Consider the following 6878-nt stretch of genomic DNA (forward strand, 5'->3'; position numbering starts at 1 on the left):
TTTGTTTGTGTGTGGTGTGCTGTCTTTGTCACATCATGGCACACCACACACTATAGGAGCAAAACGCTTAAATCTAGGATTTTTTGTCCTCATGTTTGTGGTCTGTCACATTTTGAAAATCTTATAAGATGTAAAAAATCTTTTGGTGTGTACCCAGCATTAAAGGGATAGTTCACTTTGAAATTAATTTTTGATATGTTTTAGCTTACCTCAAGGGCATCCAAGATGTAGGTGTCTTTGTTTCCGCAGTAGTTTCAATTTTGATATTTTTAGGTCAAACCGTTCTTGTCTGTCAGTCATATAATGCAGGTCGATGGTCACTGTCTCAAAACACAAGCACAGAGTCCAAATTAAAACAATTCCCCATCGTCCAAATGAAACAATTCCCCATCATAAGTACACATTGATGGCCTAAGACACGAAACGAGCGGTTTGTGTGAGAAAACGAACAGTATTTATATTGTTTTTACCTCTTGTAACCACAGCCACGTCCAAGTGATCTGAGGGCGCGGGCACTTCGGTCTGCGCAAGCGCCGGAAGTGATCTCTCTCGCCTGTACGTCACTCATTGTTTACACGGAGATTTCGGAAGTGTTACCTTTCACTGTGAAGATCTAAACCTATTTAGATATACAGGAAATCGCAATGGAAGACGATTTCGATATATCAACAGACAACGTTGAATTTTTTTCACAACCATATTTATTTGAACCAGAATACACAGATCAAGAACTCAGAGCGATGGAGGAAGCATCCGCTGCAGCAGCCCGTCTTCAAGCCTCAGAGAGACAGAGATCTCTTCAAAATTGGTGGTGTTCTTGTAGCAAGTGTTGTGAGATGCCAACAGAAGTGGAGAGCATATGTTGTCAGCTTTACAAATAGAAAGGACACATACAAAGACGTTGTTCACATACCTCCGTTGGATGCGAAAACATCATAGGCACAGCTGATGATGTCAGTACTAAGCGATCCACTCCTTGGTTTATAAAATCATCAGGGGAAAAATGATCGCTGCAGACCCTCCTCAACTTTAGTAAGTTTATGGGTGTGTTGATATCCAGCCGAAGAGCGATCAACCATAACTTCAAGAGAAAAGGCTCATAAATTGGGAATTCGTGAAAACACCACTCCCGGATGAGTTCGCGCGAGCATACGTAATTGTTTTCTTTTACGACGGTTGAAACATCCCGGATAAGCGCAAATTAGTACCATTTCTATTAGCCGTCTTACCTACAATCTCTGTTCTGTGTAAACAATGAGTGACGTACAGGCGCGAGAGATCACTTCCGGCGCTTGCGCAGACCGAAGCGCCCGCGCCCTCAGATCACTTGGACGTGGCTGTGGTTACAAGAGGTAAAAACTATATAAATACTGTTCGTTTTCTCACACAAACCGCTCGTTTCGTGTCTTAGGCCATCAATGTGTACTTATGATGGGGAATTGTTTCATTTGGACGATGGGGAATTGTTTTAATTTGGACTCTGTGCTTGTGTTTTGAGACAGTGACCATCGACCTGCATTATATGACTGACAGACAAGAACGGTTTGACCTAAAAATATCAAAATTGAAACTACTGCGGAAACAAAGACACCTACATCTTGGATGCCCTTGAGGTAAGCTAAAACATATCAAAAATTAATTTCAAAGTGAACTATCCCTTTAAGGGTATTTTAAACGTCTGCTCAGTGTAAATGCGACTTCGAGTTGCCGTAAGCCGAATTAGTCGTAGGTTCCCTCAATAATTTCTGTAATGAGTAAAATATGGTCTGTGGGAAACATTTGAAAAGAATTAAAAGAATTAAAATTCATGTTCACCTGAAAATGAAAATTAATTGTCATTGTCATTGTCATTGTTTACTGACCTACCTGTGTCCTTCTAAACCTGTATGACATTTTTGTATGGACCAAAACACTGGGGGTGGACCTTTTTTACTGTCAGTTTTCTCCAAGTATTTATCACTGTTATTTGTCCTCATAACAGAGTTTAACTTTTTGATTAATTGACAACTGATGTGTAACCATTATGTTCTGTTTATTTCATGGACTTTTAGTTTGCATTTCTTCCTGTTTTCCTTGTGTCACTCATCCGTTACTATGTTCACCCTCATTATGAGTTCATCTAGATCAGCTGTGTACCCTTTATTGTCTCGTTTGTGCTTGCCTTAGTTGAACCCGTTCCTTCACACCTTGTCCGATCGCCATTATGTTTAGTTGTGTTTGCCATTGCCTGTCTTAGGTATGGAAATTAAACTTTGAGTTTTATGAACTGGATCTGTCTGTCTTCGTCTTCCTGCCTGAAACACAATGTGACATAATGAGGCCAAAATAAGTTAAAAACTGTTAAAGAGTACAAGAGAAACTTACCTCTGTTTACCTCATGTGATCAAAACGTCTCGGTTACTAACGTAACCTCGGTTTCCTGAGAGAAGGGAACGAGTATTGCTTAAGCTTACGCTTATGGGAAAACTCCTTGTCTCGAGAATATTGAAGCCAAAATTTTAACACGCAGTGCAGCTGCACAGCAGACACCTAGCTGAGCGCGAAGAGCGGTCATTGGCTGTGCTGTGGCAACTGCACGAACCTATGGCAAGGCGGCTCAAACGCGCGAACCAATCAGGCCGCTTTGTGCCCTGGCACGTCATAGCCCGCCAGAATGGGCGTGGCTTAAATCTATAAAAGAGCCCATTTTCGCCATCAAACCAGGTTAAATCGTCTGAAGCCATCCCCTGATCTAAGCACAGTACGGGTTACGCAATATTCGTTCCCTTTATTGCGGGTTGCGCAATACTCTCAGGGAACCGAGGTTACGTTAGTAAACAAGACGTTCCCTTTCAAGAGGTCTCTCGTATTGTGTAAGCTTACGCTTATAGGAACCCCATTTGAAACACTGTGCGTGGTTTAAACTTCGCTCTCCACTATAGCCCAGGGCAGAAGTCCCGAGGCCCATACGAGAGTAAAGTTATGAGTCCTATAGGGGCCAAACCCATGTTGGGCTCTCTATGGGAAAAAAAACAAGGAATGGGTCTCAGAGAGGGCCAGTCCTTATTATATGTATGAACTAGGCCAGAAGCATTGGCCTTATAGTCATGTGCTTACACTTATTATATTGAAAGAACCTTCGCTTGCAAAGCAGGAACTTCCAAGCCGCACAGATATCTTCAATTGGGATTCCACTCGACCATGCCCAGGATGGCCATGCCTCTCGTGGAATGAGCTCAGATGCCTATGGGACACTAGAGGCCCTTAGACTCATAAGCCAGCGAGATAGCATCCAATATCCAGCGTGATAATCTCTGCTTTGTGACCGCGAGCCCTTTGGAGCAGACGCCAAAACATACAAAGAGCTGTTCTGACTGCCTGAACGGGTCAGAACGCTCCACATAGGCTCTGATGGCCCTGACGGGGCAGAGCAATTTCGCATCTCCTTTATCCTCAGACGAGGGAAGAGCTGAGAGTGAAATCACCTGTGCTCTAAACGGAGTGGAGAGCACTTTAGGAACATTCCCATGCCTTGGCTTAAGGACGACTCTGGAGCCGTTGGGCCCAAACTCAAGGCAGGAGGCACTTACTGAAAGCGCTTGCAAATCACCTACTTGCTTGACTGACGCAAGCAAGAGAGAAGTTTTGAGTGAAAGAGGCTTCAGGTCAGCGAGGAAGCGGCTCAAACGGGGCTCCTTTCATGGCCTCCAGGACCATGGAGAGGTCCCAGACAGGCACGGGGGGGGGCCGAGCTGGGTTTAACCTTCTGGCCCCTTTGAGGAAGCGTACGACCAGGTTGCTTCTTCCCTAGTGATTGCCCAGCCACATTAAGGCTATCAAAAGCACAGTACACTTGCTCTCCCTGATCAGATCTATGACCTGAGGAAGCAACGAGACCAGGGGAAATGCATACAGCGGGCAGCTCGGCCAATCATGGGCGAGCGCATCCCTGTCCTTGGAGAAAAATGTCCGGCAGTGAGCGTTGTCTTCTGAGGTGAAGAGGTCGACCTCTGCCTTGCTGAAGATGCTCCATGTGAAGCGACCATTCCCCTGGGGGAACTTTGTCTCTGGATAGCATATCTGCGCCCTGGTTCAGGATGCCTGGTACGTGCGCCACTCTCAGCAAGCTCAGGTTGTGCTGAGCCCGTATTAAAAGGCTTTTGGCCATGGTGTACAGGTTCCCGGACCTGAGTCCACTCTGGCGATTTTTGTAGGAGACCACCGACATGTAGGTTGTCCATCCAGACCAAGACGTGGTGTCCCCTCAGATATGGGAGAAAAGCTTATAGTGACAGAGCGACTGCTCTCAGCTCTAGACAATTTATATGTAGGCTCCTCTCCGGGCTCGACCATAGGCCGGAGATGGGCCTACCCTCGTAAACCTAGGTTGGAGGCGTCTGTTGAGATAACCTGTCTCACACCGGCTTGGTACTAGCCGGCTGCTTTCCAAGGAGCCAGGGCTCTGACACAGCCGTGGTTCACTTTGATGCTTAATTTGAATTTCTTCAGAGGCGCACTCTGTCGAGAGCCGCGCTCTCATTTGTATTGAGTCTATGACTGTTCCCAGGAAGGAAATGTTCTGGCTGGGAGACAGTGCGCTTTTGGAAGCATTGATCCTGAGACCTAGGCATTCTAGATGTCTGAGGATCCAGGATCTGTGAGTTATTAACTGTGTTCGCGATTGTGCTATAACCAGCCAATCGTCGAGGTAGTTCAACACTCGCACTCCCCGTTGTCTCAGGGGGGCGAGCACTGCATCCATGCACTTCGTAAATGTACGGGGTGCTAAAGATAGACCAAACGGTTGGACCTTGTACTGATAAGTCTGCCCCTCGAAAGCGAATCTCAAGAATGGCCTGATGGGGCGTTATTTGGATGTGAAAATAAGCATCTTTCAGATACACTGAGAAAAACCAATCCCCCGGGCGAATCTGCGAATCTTTGTTTGGCCATCAGCATCCTGAACGGGCGCGTCATCAGCGCTTTGTTCAGGTGTCTGAGGTCTAGGATGGGCCTGAGGCCGCCATCCTTTTTTGGAACGAGAAAGTAGCGGCTGTCAAAGCCTGACTCGCTCTGTGGCGATGGGACTGGTTCCTTTGCTAACAGTTTCGACACTTCGGTGCGAAGGACGTGAACCACGTCGCTTCTCACTATTGTCTCGAAAATGTCTCGAAAGCGCGGGGGTCTGCGAGTGAACTGTAGCGAGTAGCTATGAAGTTTTTTTTACTTCATCCGAATAGTATGAAACTTGATAAATGGTCCTGAAAAAAATAGTCACATTTGTATTGTTTCACGGTCTACAACTTAAAAAAAAAAAAAAGAGAGACCAAGCTGAAGTCTGTGCTCCAAAGCATTCAAGATTTATTACAGTTTAAGTGTAAATTTAATTTTCAGGTCTATGCTCAAAAAGTCAATAAATGGATTATAAAACTACTGCATAAATATAATTTAGTACCATAAAATCCCATAAAAATATTAAATAAAAAAACATTATCAAACTAAAATATAGTCAAATATAAAATACACAAACAGCACCAAAGGGTTAAAACGGATAGTTCTGGTCCTTGATTCTGATTGGTTGAGCCGTGTGTCCGCAGCCATTGTAAATTACTCTACAGACATACACCTGTAAAATATTAAAATAAATATTTGTATAACTGTTTTATAAAAGCAATAAGCTTGTGAGCTGTGCTAAATTCACTGTAAACCACGGTTTCACGAACGTATTGCTTTATTATATCACTCCCTAATTACAATCTCATAAACATCAAAGCTGGTGGTGGTAATGGCACAGCATAACAAGGTGGAGAAGAAAATGGGGAACAAACATAAATTCTGCATTTTCTCATAAAATTTATGTGAAAACTACACATGAAAACATGATGTTTAAAATTCAATAAAGCAAATTTTAGAATGAATTTCTTTTTCACGTCTTATATGCAGTAGACACTTAAACTCTAATGGTGGTGAATGAGGACATGGAATTTGGCAAATATTCCATGTAAAAATAGCATTCATGTGTTATTTTAACATTTATTTTAGACACTAAACAGAATTTAATACAGAGTTTAGTATGCCGTTAATAACATCTGTCAACATGACTGCATTTCTTGACAATGTCCCAACAGATGACTCTTTCACAAAACAAAAGAAAACAACATGAGCACACTATGTTATTGAATCAATAACAAAGAATACACACATTATCCAGTACAGCTTTACTTGCAGTCCCAATATTATCAGCATCTTCCACAGTATTTTCATGGCGAGATGTTGCTGGGTCTCTGGTTTTTGTAACATCGGCCCACTGTAGGTTATTTTTAGAGTTAGTTCGTCGTATTCGAGACGTGATGTTATTTCCAGCTTTTATTGATTCTCGAGAGCTAAAACTGTCAAGCCGATGAAACCCAGTCTCACAGATTAAACTGTAATAAATTACTCCTCTACCTTCCAAGCCTCCATCATAAACTGTGTATTGTGTTCTGCAGTGTTTACAGCAGTGCCGTGTTGTAAATTGCATATTTAACGGTGGAAAAAAATCTGTAATAGTCATAAACGGCAACTGCATCAATGACAGTCCCTTTAAGGCAGCGGTCCTCAGCCTTTTAGACGCGGAGGCATGTAGTGCTACTCTGGCACTTCTGCAGTCAGTGAAAGAAAATATACTGATTCATTTTATGATTCCAAAACTTTAAAGAACTGTTATTCAGTTGTAACTACAGTTGTTGAGGGGGCAAATCAATGAAATAAATGCCAGTTTTTTTCTTTGCAAGAAGATGCAAAAGGGGACTCAATTTGTTACTCGCTGTATGGGAAGTTTTCTGTGCGCAAACATGTGTAACGCTTCAGTACATTAGATCCATGTATTCAGTCTTAAAGTGACAGCAGCTTAAAGGGAT

Source organism: Leuciscus leuciscus, assembly GCF_965113295.1.
Source record: "Leuciscus leuciscus genome assembly, chromosome: 25".
Classification (NCBI taxonomy): domain Eukaryota; kingdom Metazoa; phylum Chordata; class Actinopteri; order Cypriniformes; family Leuciscidae; genus Leuciscus; species Leuciscus leuciscus.